Below are 20,753 nucleotides of genomic sequence, written 5' to 3' on the forward strand. Positions count from 1 at the left end.
ATTTAATTTAAAGCACAGCACACAAAACACCAAAATCATAACATCCCTGCTACATTTATAGAGCTGCATAAGCCACCGATTAACAAATGGATGAGATACTGAACTTTGCTTTACCATCTGTCTTTAATTACATAAAATAACTTGAAGCAATTAACAAGAAAGAAACACTGTGACACAAATAAATAAATCCTATTGATAGAAACAGATGAGGGAATACTTGAATATATGGATGAAAGTCACCAAAGCTGCATGATCTGAACTCAACAATATTAGAAATACTCTCTGAAAGATTTACACTGACATTGACAATTATTTTTGAAAAAGAATAGTTACCTGTGAAGATGCAGAGAAACAAAAGGGAAGTTCTGTGTGTGTGACTACAAAAGGCAATGTGTGGTCTATCCAACAGTCTAAGTTTTTCTTTCACAGATAAGAGAAATTAATATCAACAGAAAAATATACAAAGCATGAGGTTTCATAACTGTGGACCTACAATGAGTCACGTAAGTCTGTGTGCTTGTAAGTGTTTAGGCACCAGTTGGGATTAGGCTTTTTAACACTTTCCAGGACTTAAGTTCTTAGCCCATTTTTTCAGCATTCAAATACACTTGTTTGCCTTCTCTGTCTAAGCATTTAATACAAATGAGTACTGTACAACAGGTATTGAGTGACTGCTGAGGGGATTAAGAACTGACTAACTGATAGGTGTCAAAAAGCAGCTGTCAGCTCTGAAGGAAAGCTCTGGAGTCAGTTTGCAGAAATGGGTGTTACTCTTGGCAGGCCCCAGTACTGCCCTTAATGGTTGAGAGACAAGTACATCCCTATTTAAACAGTGCTTAGTAAATTAGGGAGGAAATTAAAATTGGTGGAACGATAAATAAATTTTGAAGATGGAGCTGCCCAAATTCAGTAAGCAGGACCTCTGCAGAAAAGAATCTTAAATCATGCACAAATAGTGTCAGTATTGATGCAACAGAAATCATATCCCAAGGGTGGTGCTTGAAGAGTCCATGGTATCACTGCAGGGAAGCAACTGGACACAGAGCTTGATCTGATGGTGTGGAAGAGGAATAAAATCCTCTTTGAACAAGTTAGCAGGGATGTATGAGTTGACTTATGTGGCTGGAGTGCGTTGCAGCACAGTGGGTGCTAGAAATCTGAAAAAGGGTGGGAGAAAAAGTACAAGAACTGCTTGCAGATTGGAAAGTACGTTTTGTTTCCCTTACCAAAATGAGATGACTGGATTACAGTGTATAATTACCTTCACAACAAAAAAAAGTGTCTTGCATCAGATGAATATATTACAAGAATCAGTGGGTGGAAATATAAGCCAAGTAAATTTAAGCGAGCGTTGAGGCTTGGATTTGTAGCAGTAAGTGTGATGAACTGCTGAAACAAACAGCCCAAGAAAGCAATTGTGTACATGTCAAAATTGAATCTCTTTCTGGAGAACACATGTCAGCCAAGCAGAAATTTTGGGCTCCATATATAGGGAATCGGGAAATGTCTGCGACAGAAAATGTTAGACAGGGCAGTTAATGGACACTTCTCACTGCAGAGGCCATAAATCAAGGACAATGTCTTTAATAATTTGAATATTTAATAATATTTTAGGCCAAATTCTGATTGTTTCTTACAGCTAAATCATCCAGCTAATCCCAAGGAAACACTGAGGCAAATATTATCAGGAACAGCAAGTAGTATGGTCTTGCACAAAGTAAAACATATTAAGTATGCCTTTCATGTTAATATGCAACATATAAATTCTATATATTACAGATTTGGGGGCCAGGGCTGTAGGCTGTGGCCAGGATGCTCCAAGTTGACACTCAGCAAGCAAGGCAGTATGCTCAGTGAGTGAACTGAGAGATCCACAGCACGATGGGAATGTGGGTGAGTGCTGTGCGGCGCACTGAATGTGTCATTTGACACAGTTTCAGGTATTCATGTTGAGAGAGAGAACTTCAATTGTTTTGGCGGAGAACACTGCTGTGTAGACTGAAATGGGAGAAAGAATGTAAACAAAGAGCAATGATCAATTGTTGTAGCTTGTGGAAATATCTTATAGGTCATGTCAGGGACTTTTGACAGACATTGTTCTATTTAGTAACTGTATGATAATCTCAAAGTAGAGGTAAACAGCAAAATAGTGAAATGTGGTGATGATACTAAACCAGGAAAGAATGTAAACAGAAGAATGCAGATAATGATATCAAAGGAATGGGAGATACTAGAAAGCTAAGCACAAAATCGCCCAAACAATTCACAATTAAAAAAAAAAAAAAAAGAAGAAAACAAATGCAAAGGTTTTTTGGAATGTACATGTCCTGGCCATCAGTATTTCTGACAGAGTTTCAAGGTATAGCAGGGAGAAGACCAGGTGGGAGAGAGGTATGAATTTGCATAAAAGCTGTGCACATACAGACATGTACCATGAAGCAGGGAGGTAAGAGTGCCTGTGTAAAAGATCTGTGCTATTGCATTCAACTCTGTGTTCAATATTGCCAGCCACTGGCTGACTGGAAGGACTTGGAAGAAATCCCACAACGATTCAAAGGCTGGAAAAAACACTTGGGGGAAAGACTCAGGCTCAAACCAAACATCTCATTAAGCATAAACTTAACTTAAAGTGTATGAGCTGTGCTGCAGATTTACAACTCCCTTTACAGCCCTGCTAGGTGGCTTTAACAAAGGAACTACATATCAGGTTAAACAGAGCACATGTTAAAGCACTTCATCAGCCTGGAGCAGGAAGGAGCTTGGTTAGATCTGGGAGGAAACTTGATCAAAAATCTGTGAGCCCTTGGCCACCAAAAGGTGCATACTGGCTGCATCAAAATCACCAGGCAGTCATTTATTACCACAAGATATGGAACAAAGGTCTATGAAGTCTTAAACATTATACAAGAGGGAGAGGGTGGCACCTAAATCATGCCTTTCCTGTCTATTTTTTTAAAGGTGAAAATTGGAAGACTGTCAGATGGTCTTTCAAGAGGAGTTCATACTGTTGGGGGTTTAGGTTAGGTTTGAGTTAAGCACTAGAGAATGTATGTCTTTACATTGGAAGGCTCAGTGTTCTTCCCTATCCCAAGAATTCCTCCAGTTACCACAGAGCCTTCACAATTCAAGGTGGGAGGAAGAGTTCCCTTCTGAACTCTGAAATGATCTCTGTGACTGTTCATAAAACAGTTACTGTGAGGCTGAATTCCTGATGCTGGTTTTCAAACCAAAGAAAATTAATCTTTAAAGAATAGGGCTGTGGAACGCTGAACTGGAATCACAGATATGGTGGGAATATCTCTCCTGAGTAACCATTTATTGTGTTTATAACTGAGAATTATCTGAGCAGAGAGCAGTTTGTTCTCTAAGAATGGTATTTTGGGGGAGTTAGCACTCAGCTCTTTTGCAAAGTCAAGAGGAGGTGAATACCCATCTCTTTAGACTCTTAATCATTGGCACAGACTGAGAAGGGGCTTTTTTTTTTAAATTAAGTCAGAAATAGTAGGGGAAAAAACTCTTTTCTGGAAAAAAATTAACACTTCAGTGTTTTGCTTAAATAATGATTCTAGGCTTATAATACTGTAACTCTCACATGATTTTATAGCTAGTACTAGCAAATCACTGCAGATTTAATTTCATCATTCAGAAATAAATTAGTGAAGAAAGTGTTGACTTTGGTAGGGATTTACTCCTGGAAAATTAGCAGGCACTTTTCTGGGCTTTACTAGTCAATACCCACAAGAATTTAATAAAACCCTTGCATAGATTATGAAATAAGTAACGGGGAAAGACCAAATGAGTGATGATTAGGGCAGAGCTACCCTTTACAAGTCTTGATCGAGCAAATTTTTCAAAGTCAGGTTTCTCATCAGAGGATTGAAGGCAGGATATAGGGTTAAATTATTCACATGAGTGAGTATCTACAGATCTTTTTCCTCTTTCTCACTAACCTTTACAGTCCAGTTTCATGCTGTACTGCTTTATTAATACCTTCGTGCTTTGCCTCTCCCAACAGGATGTCTCTATAAGATCTTTATGTGCCAAACTCACAACCTGCTGCTCTCTTCATACATTTGCTTAGTTTTAACATTCAGCACTCAGTCCCCTTTGGATATTGAGTTGCTGCAGCAGTTGTTAAATATTTTATGTGCAGTACAATACAAAAGCTACCAAAAGAGGGCAACATATGAGCCAACAATAAGAAATGCATCCTGACAAGTTTACGGTTGTGTATTTGTGACACCCTCCCCCCCTTTTTTTTTTGATAGAGAAAGACATTTTAGCAGAGTTGGTCAGTAAACAGAATTTCCATCCTATGGGAAATTCTAACACTCGGGGAAAAAGAGAAGGTGGTGAAGTTTTCAGGGACTGAGAATTCCAAGAGAATATATTTGGCATGGTGGAAGTGTTCTGTAAGTGTCAAATCATTCTCACACCAGAAAACCCGAAAGTTATAATGACATTAAAATATTCAATTTAGTAGGAGAATGTTAAATATATGAATGCTATATAAAGTTCAAAACAAGATTAAACAAAACAAGGAACTACTTATATGTTTTCACTTTATGGAAAGCAATAATTTAAATATAATTTACTGTAAATAATATTTTAATTTGTCTCCATTAAAAATGTTGTCAAAATGAGTATGCTCTCAAAAAAGCAAGCTGATTAAGATGAAGTTGTATTTCCTTGAAGAACGTTTCCTTTGAACATGGTTTAATTATCTTCTCTCTTCATGAGATGCCTGAGAGAATTTCAGAATACTCTTAAAAACCCTGCAAGAGACTGAGGTGAATTGGCTGCATCCCAGAGCTGTCCCCAGTGCTCTGTTTGTGAAGCGAGACAACGCCAAATGCCCAAACACCAGGCGTGTGAGCTCTGGAGCTGCTCTACCCTGGACAACACTGAATGTGCTCTCATTGCCAAACAGTTTATGATAAACAAAGGGTTTTTAAACTGTTCCATAGCACTCCAAGGAATTAGGCAGTCATGAACACGTGCCAGCATGGCAATGGGTACAATAAGCAAATATAATCTACCTCACTTAGGGTAAATATTTGGTTACAAATGTATTGAGAGCTCTTTAGTTCTTTGTACACTTCTGTGATGAGAACCAGAGGAAAGGCAGTGGCGATGCAAGCACTGGAGGGTGGTTTTTTCCTTCTCTTATCAGCTGCACAGATAGGCTAGCTGCCAGTCAAATTAAAAACCTCACTGGAGGAAATGAATGAAGACCTGTAGGTGTAGAAATCTGCTGTTTATACAGCTGCCTCAAGTTCTGCTAATGATCAACCAGAATCAGCCACATCTTCATGGAGATGTACAAAATTCTGTGGCAGTGTCCAGGAGGTTGACTATGGAAATCAGGGCATCCTCAGGTTTTTTTCCCCATTTATTTTTTTTAATCTCTTTTTCTCAAAATTATACTTTCTGCCTGCCTCTATTATGGCTTAGAACATTGGAAAGTATCTGGAAAGGAAAGAGGGTCAGACCTATGATCTGCTTGGAGGGCAATGAAATATTTGGAAAGTTTGGAAGTACTCACCCACTTTGAAGACAGGATGTTCTGCTTGCAGGAGCAATACCTTATCTTCTCTCATTTACCCACGTCCTGCTTTTGCATCTGTATTTCTGCGGATCCCAAAAGAAAAGATTTACTCTTCCTAGCCAGAAACAAGCAGAGGTTTCTGTTTGGAGGGTTTCTGTACTGTCTGATCTATCTCATGAGCAATGACTTCACATCATTCACCTGATGGAGGGCTGCAGAATCACAGGGTATCCAATGAGATGTTCAGTATAGGAATGACAGCAGTGCACACTGTCTGTGTGGCTGGATTGAGTGTATTGGCTCTAATCACAAGGTTTTCAGACAGCTTCTGTATTCTGGATATGCAGGAAGATATTTATACTTGTCTGCTTGTCCTTCATTTCTTGTACTGTTCATCTATTTTTGATTAATGTCTTGATACCCTCTCCCAGGAAATGATGCTACTTTTGGGAGACAAACAAGGAACAGTATGGAAGGTAACAAAAATATTTTAATAGCATTGAAAGGCATGGCTTACTGTCTGTTTGTGTTTAATTGTAGGGAAAAAAAGGTGACTTGCATCCCTAAATAGCCTTACCTCATGAGTATGAGCCTACATGTCTGACTGCCATCTTACATCGACACTTTACCCAGCAGCCCAGGGACTGGTGTTTATTCAGAAAAGAATTGGCCCATGCACACAGACACACTGATTCTCACAAATGGTTCTGTGTATGCCTTGGCTTCTCGACTTCTGCCAAATTCAAGCCTAAATTCTAGGAAGCAACAATAACACTAACAGGAATCACGTCAGACTTGAAAGTGATTGCTTTAGCTCTGTGAACACAAAATGGACTTCTTTTTCTTCCTTAGAAGTGATTTTCAAACATGCCTTGGCTTCTCTGAGCCAGCATAGTTTCACCCTGCCAGTCAGGTTACGAAGGCGAATCTGTTCCCCCCTTTCGCAGACGTGGTATGTGAGCCTAGTTACATCACATTTCAAGGCAGATGGATCTCTGAAGGAAGCTCCACTATCCAATCATGTGCTGTCTGCCCCTCGCTATTGATTCTTGTGGTTAGTCTGTTTCTGATTTTATTTTTCTGTGTAGTTTAAGGGCAAGTCTGTGGTTTGCCCCATGTGCCCAAGTGAGGGAGCAAGGGTGTAGAAGACTGCCTGAAAATAAATAAATCAGAAACAGATAGACTAATTACAAGGATAAATGCCAAGGGATGGAGAACACACAGCACCCTCATGATCAGATATGCCTGGGCTGCTGGAGGAGGGATGGATATTTCACTGTGTGATGTAACCCTGCACCACATTGGAGAAGAGAGCCCGATCATCCTCTTCCTTGACTGGCTGAGCAAAACCCTCTCGTGGGGTTTGCCTGCATGACGTGTCCCAGCACGGGGAGAAACAGCTTCCCTGAGGTAAGGCTGGGGAATCAGAGGCTGCTCTTGCCTCCCCAGGGCCTGCCCCACCAGCCAGCAGGGCTAAGCTGACACAAGGAAGGATGTAATCTGCTCCAGGTTGTTTCATGCTCAGGGCACGTTACTTCCTTCCATGGACTAAGAGGATAGTCATGGATGTCACCCTGACTCACAGGCTCCTGGGGCAGCGTGGCTCTGTGCCATGCCTATAATCAGATGACCCGGGGGGTGAATTAGGAAGGCTTTTGATGTCATTCTCTGAGCGCTGCACCACAGGAGACAAAGACTTCTTAACGTAACATCAGGCTATATCTTAAACATAACCATGAAACTAACTTTGACTTACCAGCAGCTGGTACAGACAGTGGCCTCCCTACACCGCTCTGGCACTTAGCATAAGAAATGTCATTATGTGGGTGGATTAGGCAGAACCTGTCAAAGTTGTGTGCGTGTTCTTTGGCTGTGTTTCCCTCCCCAGGCTAATAATGCTGAAGAGATGGGGAGTGGGTTGACACATTTTCTGGCATGTGTCATGTAACCCAGCGAAGTGGAGGACATGCCAGTCACAAGACTTTTGTGCTTTAGCAAGGTGCAGGCAGCAGGGACATGCTGCAGTGGCTAGCAGCCTTAATCCTCTCTGGATTCACACCCTTACCACCTTCATCGTGGCTACAGCTTCTCTAGGGCTCTCTGACAGACCCACAGGTATGTTTGGAGGAAAAGTAAGGAGATGTATTCAGGCAGGTGTTGTTTAAGCTCATGTTACATACAGACCCTGAAGCTCTTTGCAGGTTGACTGACATGATTTCCATAAGAACAACTGAATTTAGCACAGGGGGAAATATTCATTGCTTGTTTTGCAGGGTGCAGAAATGTTCTATACCAGTTCAGCAGAGGATACAAAGAATAACCATGCCTGATAAGAAGACATTTTTAGAATAGAAGACTCTAAAGTAAGATAACCAGAGACTGATGAAATTTAGGACACAGTCACTGTTTCTGATTCCCTAATCAAGAGTGGGGGATGTTGATATAAATATTGGGCTGAGAGAATTCCCACAGTCAAGCAAAATCTCAAGGTAAATAATTCTCAGGAGAATATGGAACAACAGTGCATTCAGTCTCACAGAGAAGTTTGGTTTTGCACAGCTGCCTGCTTAACACCTGTGCTGAGGAGATGAAGTTTACTCCCTGGGCTGAGGCAATATGCCAGGTTGGTTCCTCACAAATCATCATCAGAGGAGCAGAAGATGGAATGAGCATGTATGCCCTGTATGACAGAAATGCCATCTTCTGTCTCTGCCTGCGTGTTGCAAGCTATGTTTGGTTGTTGGGAAAAGATGTATCAGCTTAGATGCTGACTGCATATCCCAAAACACACAGGCTATAGGTCCGATGTGACTTGTAGCAGCCACAGCACCCAATTCACTGGGAAGAGCTACTGTACTATTTTCCTTGAAGCTCATAATATTAACAAAAACAAAACCAAACAAAAATAGTAGAGCCAGTAGCTTCTGCAAGTAACTACAGCTAAATGACAGCTACTACTCTGTTGCAGCATCTGTAGTCTATCAGGTCAAGAACTGCCATGCCCAGATGCCACATTCTCATTCTATGTAAAAGTGAAGAGCAGCAGCTGCATAAGTAGAAATAAGTAGAAATATGACTTGGCAGGCAAAGAGGCAACCTGTGGAGGGGAACTGCATGATAACCCCACAGAACAGGGGGTGCCTCCTCCCTTCCCTTGCTGGTGTTGAGTCACAGTGGGGATTGTATTAAGGGGGTAACAGAAAGTGCCCCTTGGCTGTACCTCCTGCAAACGCATCACTGGTGTGACGTGGGTGCTGCCCTGTGTCCCACACACCGGTTAGTCACTTGGGGACAGGGACCTGAGGGACTGCCATGGCATGCTCTGAGGGATGTCCTATGCCAAGTATGCCACAGGGGAGGCAGAGATAGAGGACAGTGATGAGATGGGAGATGACTCTGACCATTTACTCTTGCTTGTACTGAATAACACCTGTGTGAAGTTGAGAAAACCTGCATCAACACGATGACTGACACAGAATTTGTATTGTCCCATGACCAGTGTGACCCTGCTCAGATTGCCAGATAACGTCACATCTCCAGTTGTGTAACACCACCATGCTCTCTAGATCCCAGGTCTTTAAACATTATTGAGCTGATTGTTTGTACCCTGGGGTGGGAATTCAAATATTGTTTATCAGGGGAAATTTAACTACGTGTCCTTTGTTGGGAGTAAAGCAACCTGATGTGTCATACTCTTCTGAAAGTAGGTACTCATTGGAGAGAAAAAATGTGTGCCAGCAGGGAAAAAGGAAGAGCTTTCATCTATGAGTGAGTACACAACGTGCAGGGTACAAAACAGTGTTTTGGTAGATACCAGTGTTTTGCAATTCAAGGATCACATGACTGGAAAAAAAAATCCACTTCTGTCATGGTATTTTTCATTTACAAACAAATAAAAATTAGGTTAAACTCTGTTCATTTATTGCTTTAATTTCTCCCCACCTTGTTTGTTTCCCTGCTTTCTTGTATGGTAATGTGCATGTTGTTTTGTTCCTTGTTTGTTTTTATTTGAAATAATTTTGCATGAAATTTTCTGAACTCTTGCAGAGCAGAGAGACTAGTGAATGTGCATGTTTATGCACCTTTGTGCATGTACAAAGAATGATGGATAGTTAATCAAATGCACATCACTGCAATCCTTTCATGCTTAAGATCCCCAAACAGAAACTGTGAGTATTCAAATAAAATAGAACTGATCCAAAATGTACATATTTAGCTTAGATAATAGCAGTCCCCAGATATGTGCCTCTTTCTGCAGTTGGAAATCTGTCAGTTGAACAAAGAGCAGGATATAGTGTGAATTAGGCTGTCCTAAAAGCTTTATGTGATAGACACACTTTATGGAGTTAGTTCCATTTCTCTCACATTTCAAAAGCAGACTCAGAGTCTAGTTATCATGAGGACAAACTCCACAAAATCATTTTTTTGTAGTCAAAGACTGCAATATTTTTTAAAAGTCAGAATACATGTTAAAAGAACAGCTTGTCCCAAGGCTTATGGTTCAGCTGTAGAAAGTTTCTTCTTGATCTATCCATCTGAGAAATTGTTCCTGAAAAGTCATTCTGTATAATGATGTTTTTGCTATTTTTTTCAGAGAGAAAAAGTATAAATGAGCTGCAAAGCTCGTGTTGTTCTGAACTCTCTCTCCTCTTTCACCATGAGTTCATCAAACAAAATTCCACAAGAAACAAATGTTATTATGAGATTAGCAGAATGAACGCCAGAGTTCAGATACTAAACATTTTTTTTAAAAAACAGTGAGCTTAATGACATGAAGGAAGTTGTAGTTTAAACATCAAGGTCAATTATTTCGTTAAATATTATTTAAAAGTTCCTTGCCTTGAAACAAAACCAGAGCTATCCTTTTCCCAAAAATGCAAACAGATTATGCAGCCCTGTTTGTCAGCTTCACTAGATAGCTTCTATTTGATCTTCAAATGAAAACAGTTTCTATTTCAGATTTATACAACAGGCTGCCTCTAAAAAGAAAAAAGATCTTAAGTTTGGACTGCTGTTTACTTTCCCTTCTAATCCAGTGAGAAGATTTGCATAAGAAAAGCAAGTAGATTTGAGTCTAGCTTTTGCTGTCTACATCGAAAGCATGAGCGTCAGTCAGTCCTCTCAATTTATTCAGACAGAAAACGATTGTTTTGTAAGTCAGGTGAATAGAAAATCTTTCAGTCAGTTCAGCTAGGTTCTTCTAAAAGTAACAAGGACTACTTATTTAGACTAAGTGGTGTTTAAGTAAATAATGATAACAGTCAAACACCGAGAGTTTAAAACCTAACCCCCCCAGTTGCATGTCTGTTTCCTCATACCGTATATTGATTTAAAACAACATCCAGAATTGCTGTTTACTGGGTTTTGCAAAGCAGCCCCTTATATTTGCAGATATAACAGCATCATTGTCAGGGGGTTTCAGTGAGCAGAGCAGTGCTGGGTGCTGGTGGGAGCTCTGGGTCTCAGGACACAGCAAGTGCCCCCAGCTCCAAGCATGACCCCTGCAGCAAACCGGCAAATCCTCTGTAGAATGGGAATAGGGATTCGTACCTAAAATAATGCTGTGGAGCAGAGTAGTTTTATGTGTGCAATGTACTTGAAAAATTTTTTTTGGTGTATAGAAAGGCAAATTATTATTTTTTAGGAAGAGTATTAAAAGGGATATTTGGGATCATGGGGTCAAGTTCCTTGCTGTGGGTGGTAACCACATCTCAGAAGCTGGTTCTCAAACCAGTCAAATTCCATCTTCCAGGTGCTTTGATTCCTTCCTGACTGCGGAAGGCCTTTCTGGGTCCTCACCACTCTGGTGGAGTGAAGGTGCTTTTCTTTTTCCATCTTGAATCCCTTCCTGGACAGTTTGTACCAATTCTTATATTTTATTTGGGAGAAGGGGAGGGAAACTGTCTCACAATTTTCAGATTCATTTGAATTTTTCTCTGAGCCCCAGACACCTGGTGGAAAGATGCCAGCAATGCTGTAGGCTGGTTCGATGCACCAATAAAAATAAAATTAAATTAAAAAAACCCCAACCCTCGTGTAAGAAAAGCGCCATTCTTAGAAAGCCTCCAGCGTTCCAGCTAGAGCACAAACAGCTGCTTATTTAGGACTCTTCTCGGGTAAATCCACAGTCCCGGGCCAGAGGGGCAGCAGCTCTTGTGGTCTCTCAGACCCCCCCGGTGGGGAACACACAGGGGAGAAGGGAAGGAACGAGCAGGGAGAGGGAACCATCCTCAAACCGCGGCTGAAACTTCGCCTGGGGAGGGCCGACGCTCCGCGGGGTCGCAGCAAGGAGGAGCAGCCCCGGCGGGACGCAGGTCCCCGCCCGGTTCGGCCCCGCGGCCCCCGCCCCGCTCGGCCCCGGCTCCGCCGCCCGCAGGAGGCAGCGGGGCTCGGCGGGCACGGACATCGCTGTTTTGCCCCTTGGCTCGGGTTTTCCCCTGCCCAGGGAACAAGCTCCTTTGTTGGAGCTGCGCTCCCCAGGGCTGGGGGTGATTTTTCGTTGTTTGGTTTTGACCTTTCTCCTCCGCTGCCTCCCGCAGGCCCGTCCCCGCAGCGGAGGCCCCGAGGGCGGACGGGGCAGCGCCGCCGCCTGCCCCTGGGAGAGCCTCGGGCACGAAGAGGAGCAGCCTGTGGGGCTCAGACGGTGGCGAGCGGGAGGGATTCGGGAGCACTTTGCCGGGTGTGGGACAGAGGCAGCGGTCCGTGTCCCTCGGGCACCCCTGTCCCTGCTTGCCACTGGTGCAGGCAGCGTGTGCCCCCCGTGGAAATGCCGTGAGGCTCTGCCGGCACGGGGGCACGGGCTGCTGCTGGAGCCAGGGCCAGGTGTGCCGTCGGGAAATACCACCTCCAGCCGCGGATCGAAGAGCTTCCAGGCCGTGGCTGCACGGCTCGACAGGGGAGCAAACAGCCCGTCCCCTTCCCCCCTTCGACAGCTACAGCCCCCGCAGCCTCCAAATCCAGTAAGGCTGAAGCAGCAGCCACCAAACACCCTCGAAAAGACCGTGCCGGACTTCTGAAACCCCAAAGAAAACCGAACACCAAATGGAAACGAGCCCACAGGCCCACCAACGAGCCCCCCCGAACTGTGGGGGCGCCGCCAGCACAGACACGGCGCTGCCAGCCCGTGGCCGGCCGCAGGGGGCCCGGCGCCCGGGGACCACCCTCACCCTCCAACGCCGACTGCTGGTTCCTAATTCCTACGAATTCAACCACATTACCCCGGGGATAACGGGGGCGGGGTGGGGTTTAACCCCCGAGTACAATGGCAGTGAAACCTCAAGCAAACAGGCGCAGGTGAAGGGCAGAGTGCGCTCGCTGCCGTGGTGCTGCCGCAGAACCTGCGGGGGATCGGGGCGCCCCACACAGCGACGGGCGGCAAAGGGAGAGCCTCGCCCGAGGGCTCCGAGCGCGGCCAGAGGAGCCAGAGAAAACGGGATTTTCCCGGGAATAGGGGGCGGCCGTCTGTGCGGGAGCAGCCCCCGGTGCGCACCTTCCGCCCCCGCGCAGCTCCGCTGGGACCTGCGCGGCTTTTGCACGGGCGATCGCGCCTGGCCGGCTCACATCGAGCAAAAGCCTTTCCGGGAACAGGCTACTAAGAGCAGGGAGAGCAGGAGGGGGAGGGTGGGTATGAAATAAAAGGCTAAAGAAACAGTGCGATTTTGGGACCAGGACCAAATCCTAACGTGTTACATAAAAGCCACGGGCGGTTCTTATCAGCAAGCCCGGCCTAAAGAGGAACAATCCGCAGGACCGGCTCCAAAACAACCCTGTTAAAGGAACAATTGTGAAATGCCAACTTCCCACCAGCGTATGAACAGCAGGAGCCGGGCATGTCCTGTCTATAACCGGGCTTCTGACAACCGACAGAGAGGGGAGGGGACGGAGGGGGATCCTCTCTTGACAAGATTTATCAAGAAACATTTAACTGGGCTTTAATCATATTAGCAAGAGCCCAATTAGGGCTGAGAGGGAAGCGAGGCTGGGGAGAGGAGGAGGAGCAAGCGATGGAGTCACTCGAGGATAAAGTCCTTTCATCAAGCTGCGCTCTCGGCAAACAGAGGAGTGCGAATAATCAGTGCCCTTCACTGGGGGGACGGGGGAGGGAGCGGCTGCGGAATGTGTGTAAAGGATCATTAAGGCCAGGCAGAAGGGGGTTTTTGTTGTTGTTGTTGTTTTTAATTATTACGGCTATTAAGGTGGTGTCTCTGGACTCCCTCGGGCGATGTTCTCTGAGACGGAGCGGGGAAGAAGCGAAGGGGTTCGGAGGCACCTGCTGCACTGCGATGACCTGATCTGCGTGTGCGGATAGGTCTCTCCCTCCCGGAGCCAAGAGGGGCTCCGTCCCTCCCACCCGACCTCACATCACCGAGGGAGAATTTCCTTAAAAGCCCTTTTCCCGGCTCTCGTCTCCCTGATGTCGAGCGCATCCTACCTCCCAGCGCGGCTCCTCGGGGGTAGCGCGGCGCCTCACCGCCCCCGGCGGAGCCCGGTCCGGTGCCCAGGGCTCGTCGAATGCCCCGCGCGAAGCGCTGCGCTGGGACCGCCCGGGGCAGGGGCAGAGGGCAGAAGATGTCCTCCCGGGGCTCAAACTCTCCGTGCTTTCGCGTGGGCAACCTGCCTTGTCCTTAGGGACTGGGTCGCTCCAGCTGTAGGGGATGGGGTGGGCGGACAGCAAAGAAATGAACAAAAACTAGAGATGACAGGTGGGAGCAAAGGGAGAGGCTGTGGATAAGCCCGTGAACCCCCCTCCCCGGGTTACGCCACCTCGGGACACGGCGGTGGGAGCGCGGCAGCGGCCGTGACCCTGCCTGCGGCTTTCGAGACATCGCCAGCAGCTGCCGGCAGCTGCCCCGATTTCCTGCCGCTCCCCGCGGCCAGGAGAAGGGAGATAAGGCTGTTTGTTGGGCAACGAGGCATCTTTCGCCCAAGAGGAGCGGGATCTTTGCGCCGCGGGGCAGAGGATGCTTTTTCTTTTTTTAACAGGACAGGGCCCGGTGGGGTTAGCCGTTCGCACCGACGAGCATCCCCTGTTGGAAGCCGTCTGACCTGTGCCTGGAGCGGAGGCGCTTTCGCCCCCCACGCCCCCCTCCGCCCCCTCCCCTCGCCCTGGGCCGGCACAGCCACGTCCTCGGGGACGCGGGGCCCCGGGGGCAGCGCCTCCCGCCCGCACCGTGCCCTTTGCGTGACCGTGCCCCCGCCGCACCTTCCCTGTCCCACGCTTACCTTTCGGGCCCGGCCGCCGAGGGGCTGCCCCCCCCCGCTCCCGCCCCCCGCCCCGGCTCCGCCATCCCCGCCGCAGGGGTGTCGCACGCCGCCGCGCCGGCACAGCCTCGGCTCTCGCCTTGCGCGCACTCGGCTGGCGCTGGCAGCCCCGCCGGGTTCATGCGAGGACAGCGGCGGCTCCGCGCCGCGGCTCGTCTGGCTGCCAACGCCGCGGCGAGGCTGACGCTGCCGCGGCCGGGGGTGACTCACGGCGGCAGCCGCCGGGTAGCGGATCCGAGAGCCGAGCGGCGAGCGGGCACATCGGGCCCCGCTCTTCGCCCCCTTCCCCGGGCACCGCGTGCCGCCCGTCGCACCCCTGCCCCCTCCCCGACCCCCTGCGCTTCTGCCAAGTGGAATAAACGCCCGGGTTTCCGGCAAACATTCACCCTTCCGACACCGAACGGGAGGCCGCCCCCCTCCCGGCCGGCACCCCTGTCGCAGGCGGGCCGGGGTCCGTCCCCGCGGCCGGCAGCGCTCCCGGCGGCACCCGCCCCCACCGTAAGTGACCGTCGGGGCCGGGAGGGGGTGGCCGGTCCCTCGGCGCCAGGGCTGGAGCGGGCGGGCGGGCCGGGCCCGGGCCGAGCCCCGGCCGTGGCCCCGCGCTGTCCCCGAGGTGTGCCCGGCGTGTGCCCGGGGACAGCCGCCCGCCCGCCCGCACAAGGACAAAGGCAAACACAGAACCTCAGCGCGGGGCGGGGAGGGGACGCGGGGCGCACACCGGGACAGCGACTGGCAGTCCGAGGGACGGGCAGCGCCGGTGTCATCACCGCTGCGCTCTGCCCTGCTCGGCAAACACGCAGCTGGGTTTTGGCTGCCTGCGGTTTCCATGGAGCCCTCCTGGCACGTCCCAGCAAAAACGTATGGAGGATGTCTTCATGGCGAGCCTGCAGCGGGTCTCCCACCTTTTCTCAGAGCTCCCAGGTGGAGTGCTTTCAGGTCCTTTACCCTGCGTGCCTCAGCACCAGCAGTGCTTTTTGAGAAACATGCTTCGTGCATGACATCCCTGTTTTGAAACAGAATTTTGAAGCAAAGCTGTAGAAACACACATCTTTCAGTCCAAGCTGCCTGCTGGATGCGCAGTTTTAAAAGCAGTGGCTCCCTGAAATGAGGAGATTATTAAAAACTCATTTATTAAGAAGCTCAAGCCACAAAGGTAGTGGTAATGAGTGTGACATACTCTGCGTACACGCTCAAATTTTGGATAGAGGATGAAGGCATGAAGTCGGGCCTTTACTTAAAAATACTCTAAAGCTACTTGTCAGAAACGTGCTAAAATGATAAGCCGTGGATTTAGTGACATGGATTATGCTGTCAGTCCTTCTACCTTAAGTTCATTTTTAAGTCCAAATTTCAGCCCTTTGAGAAAAGATAGTCAGAGGAGGAGGAGGAGGAGGAGGAGGAGGAAGAGACTATTTTAATTGAAATGCTGACATTGCTAACCATGGCAGTGTGAATTCACTACGATAATAAAACCTCAGCTAGCAGCCTAATTCCAGAGAGGTGATGTTATCCAGTAATAATGTAATCAGTTTGTTGGCTGTAACATAGGAAACTGAGAATTACTTTATTTTATTGATATTTTTGGCCAAAATGGAAAAAAAAAATCTTAAGATGCCAGGATTGAGGCAGGAGAGCTACCTTTGCTATTTAAAATAATAAACCAAAGTTCTTCATGAACATTTTTTTCACTTCAGTGCAGTTTTACAAAAGCATACTTAAAAAGGGACAGCTAGTGAGAATGCAAGCTTTCAAGCTAGGAATTGGAAGGCAGAAAGGCCCAAGGGTGTAACATTGTTAAAAGTGAGAGGTCCTGAAAGCACAATGTTCACTTTACAAAATACAAGTGTTCTCCTGGGTAATCGCTGAATGAGTTTGCATTGATTTGCAGCTGTGAATTTAAAGGGAAGAAAGGGAAAGAAAATAAATGAAGAAGACAAATGCCTTGTTAGTAAATTGTGATGCAACAATTAAGAAAATTGTGTCAGATATATGAAAAATTGGAATTGACTGCTTAAGCTTTTGAGTTTATATATTCAGGATTCTCTATCCCTCATATCTATCTTTATTACTTGTTTTTAAGGAGTAAACATTCTGGTAATTTTCTAGGCATCTGGCTCTCAAATTACAAATAAAAGGAGAAGTGAATTAGCTTGTAAGGTGCATGTACCAGTGGAACTGTATTAGTGAAATCTTCCAGAGAGGGTTAGTCAGTGTTAGTGAGGTCAGGATTTCAGCCTCTGTGAAGGTTTTATTAATGCAGAAAATTGCAAGAATAGACCATATTATCCCTCTAATTCAGATTTAGATTTTCCTGCTGCTCTTGAAGGTGTTCTATCTGTCTAACCTTAAAATTCACTGTGGTCAGTGGGACTCTTTGGGTTGGGGCCATGAATTCTTTGAAGGAGCAAATCTTAAGTTTCTCTATGTTGCTAGGAAGCCGAGCAGTATCAAGACAAAGACATATGAAAGAATGTGAAGACAATGAAAACAAAGTAATGAGTATAGCCAAATCATAACTGCCATTTTAACAGAATGGCTTGTAAATAACAGAGCCCTACAAGAATACTTGGGTGTGCCTGAGTCAACCCATTTTGAAAACCCTATGATATGCAGCTGCAGAAATGACACAAATTCTTGAAAAACAAAACTTGAAATTTCTTGAAAATCACGTTTCCAAATACAAGCACTGTTCTGCATATAGATACATCACATGCTGTCCAGTAACTCTTAAAAAGTAGCCTAAAACTGCTGCAGTGACTACCTCGTTCATCTGATCTACTTAAGGCAACATAAACCCCCCTTTAAAACTTGCACTTAACAAAGCATTGTTATATGTATTACAATGATTTGTGAATGTGTGCAGTCTGGGCTGTGGTTGACATTCACTGTCAGGCTTACATCCAAACACATACAAGTTAATTTGCACTGCATGAGCATTGGCACTACAGAGTAATGAACTGCAAAAGGTACTTGGAGATATTTTCCAAAGCTGCCCTTATACACTTGCTTGAAGCTAGAAAATAGACCTGATATAATGATAGCTGTTTTGGCTTTATTGTGGAAGGTAATACCAGTTTGTGACTGGATGTGAAACAAAACTTTATGGCTATATGGATTGGATGTGGTATTTCAGCAGTCATACAGGGTACTAATGGAAGCATTGTGAATTAGTTCTGTGAAAAGATTCAAGCGGCAATTAATTACTGTTTCTCTCAAATGCAAAATGAGAGGGCATTGAAAAATTAATTGAGGAAATTTATGTATGGATATGAAGCATAGTAGTTTGCGTGCAACACAGGAAATTCCCAAACAACTAACAGGCAATTTTGGGAACTTAACAGGTTAGGCTCCAAACAGCATTTTCAGTTTGGGGTTTTTTGGTTTTTTTTTGTCATTAGGCCATGACAGAGAGATTACACTGGCCCAATAGAGACATTTTTGCTTCCTTGGTGCATTATTCTTGAAGTCTTACCTCCTTCGTCATTGCTCAAAATTGCTGATTTTTTTATTTTTATACAAAATGTCACCTTTTTAATTGAGAGACTTGGTATGATAGTGTGGAGGTGGGTCCTCGTGTATACAGAAGGCAGAGAAGCAAGTGAAAGAGGAAAAGGGAAAGAAGAGGGAGTTTGGAGGGCACAGAAGGAAGATGGGAAATGTGGGGCTTGCAGTGGAATGGCTGGTAATGGGATGGGAGAGGAGGAGACCAGACCACTGACTGTGGAGACAGCTGTGTTCAGAGTTTGTTATTTGATCAAACTACTCCTTATTTAACATGCCCTGCATTTCTCAGTGGGGATACAGCTTGGAATCTGTGTGGAATGGTGAAAGATTGAGAAAGTAAAGACAGAATGAAAAAGCAAGAGACAATTCCCTAATTTGTTTCTTTTGCATTTCTAAAGCCTGCCGAGCCCACACATCGGGTAGAGTATGCTTAGAATCTTGGAAAAAAAATAAGCTGCAGCTGGAACAAAGTTGGAAATAAATTCCTGTAATTTTAAAGATGATAAAAAAATATTTGACCAGTCTTTCTCCCTTCTCCCTCCAGAAGGTCCAGCAAAATAATCTACCCTATGGCAAATGCTTGACAACAACATCTGTATCTACTCTGAAATCACAGTTCAGGGTATATATATGTAACTCATATTTTGTCCTTCTGATATTGTTTACCTGGAACTTTCACACTGTCATATTTTTTACTTTCTTTTTCACTCAGTTTGCTTCTTTGCTTTTGGGACAGAAAATCCCTCATGCAGTGTGGTCCAGGTTATACTGAACCACGGATGTCTCATACAGAGCAGTATCTTATTCCACACATGACTTACTCATGTTTCAAAAGCAGGGTGAGTAATGGGTGCTGGAACTTAGCTTTATACTGTGTTTTGTGTCTGGGGTTTCTGTAATAGGTTCATGAAGTTCACAGATACTGCTAGTAATTTCTTAATTTTTTTACCTCCCATTCCTGCCTTTCCCCCCCCCATTTCTCCAGAGGCTTCATGAGGTCCTGGAGGACTTTACAACTTTGCAAAATGATGCAGAACTATATCAAAATGCTCCAAGCACAGTATAAGCACACAGGGTCTATTTGTGCTGCAGAAATACCAGGTTTTGACTGGGCATGATCCCATATAGCCGTAGGACTGTGGGTGAGCATTTAACCTTTACCAGCAGAAAGGTTTGCAGTGACTGCATGTCTTAGGGATGTCCTCAGTGTGCATGGAAGGCAAGCAGTGCTGGACTATTTACATTGCAAGTGGGATGGTTTGGATGGTACCCTGCAACGTCATCCTTGGCTACACAGAGAGAAAACTGATATGCCTGTGATGCTCTCAAGTACATTCCATACGCCTCCAAGCACAAGGGCAATTTTGAATTTAGAAAGAAGCTCTCCAATGTGCTAAGCTGCTGATGTAGCACTTGCAGTGAGAAATATACTGGTCCAGATAGAACTCTTGGGAGTGCACTCAGGTCAGACAAAGAGGGTCTCAGAAAGGGATGCAAAACAAACAAACAAGCCAACAAACAAACAGAAATGTTCAAACACACAAACAACTTATTATTTGATCTGGAAACAGAACAGAGGTGTTGCCTGTAGCTGCACTTTGTTCAAACTTCATTTGAGCTTGTGATGTAACTTTAGTTAGTCTACCCAGCTCATGTCAGACTCTGGACTGTGGGTTTTCTTGCTGATGATTCTGCAGCCTCTCAGGCTCCTGGGGCTACTGTGCAAGGGTCTGTTTGCTCAGAGTTATCTATTCAGTGCAAAGAGGTGGTGACAGAAGTTGCTGTTAATTGTTGCTGTATGGTTGAAGGTTGGGGGCTGCTGTGCAAACAAGTCTCCTCTGCGCTGCTGCAGTTCAAAGTTAAGGCACCTAGATGAAACTAGGGAAAAGTGTTAATGCAGCTAGTGCTAGATCTCAAAAGAATAGAGACAAGGAGGAAGATAACCAAAGTTCAGACCCAGAGGGTGCATGCAGTTTAGATATGCTGAGTCCAGTCTTGTGTCCCAATAAACAGATCATAGTCATTTGTGAAAAAGGGTCTCATTCTTTCCAGGATAAGCTGGCTGTTTAGTTTGTCTTTCTAACCAGTCAATAAAGCTCAAGCAATGTTCTAGGAATTATCTTTGATAATTATCTTTGATAATTGAAATTACCTTATTCCTTATGTGTCTACATCTATATTTGGATGTGAATTTTAGGACCTTGGATCCTGAAATATTTAGAGTCCAGTTAAATTTTGACATGAGAGCAACTGCATTATTTTTCTGTTCATTTTCTGAATCTGTAAACAAGCTTTTGTGCAAGACTACTGGCACTGAAAGTCTGCTTGAAACGGACTTGTGGAAGTGCAAGAGTTCATAACCCTTCTGTTGCAGCAACTGGCGGTGCAGTCTGAACACTGAGTGCCTGCTGTATGAGAGGTGGTGAGGTCTTCCTGAGGT

The 20,753-nt window shown here is 45.6% G+C and overlaps 2 long non-coding RNA genes across 2 annotated transcripts in view; one reads left to right on the forward strand and one right to left on the reverse strand.

The window, feature by feature from the left end:
* Positions 1–276: 276 nt before the first annotated feature.
* LOC135448394 (uncharacterized) lies at positions 277–14,376 on the reverse strand. Its single transcript, XR_010440433.1, has 3 exons — positions 13,980–14,376; positions 5,546–5,631; positions 277–1,157 (listed from the first exon to the last, which is right to left on the reverse strand). It is a non-coding gene; the product is annotated as an uncharacterized LOC135448394 (long non-coding RNA).
* A 601-nt stretch (positions 14,377–14,977) lies between these two features.
* LOC135448599 (uncharacterized) overlaps positions 14,978–20,753 on the forward strand; it is a 60,208-nt gene continuing 54,432 nt past the window's right edge. The window contains exon 1 of the long non-coding RNA XR_010440516.1: positions 14,978–15,307. This is a non-coding gene — a long non-coding RNA (uncharacterized LOC135448599). The remainder of the gene's footprint in view (positions 15,308–20,753) is intronic.

Source organism: Zonotrichia leucophrys, chromosome 5 (genome assembly GCF_028769735.1).
Source record: "Zonotrichia leucophrys gambelii isolate GWCS_2022_RI chromosome 5, RI_Zleu_2.0, whole genome shotgun sequence".
NCBI classification, from domain to species: Eukaryota; Metazoa; Chordata; class Aves; order Passeriformes; family Passerellidae; genus Zonotrichia; species Zonotrichia leucophrys.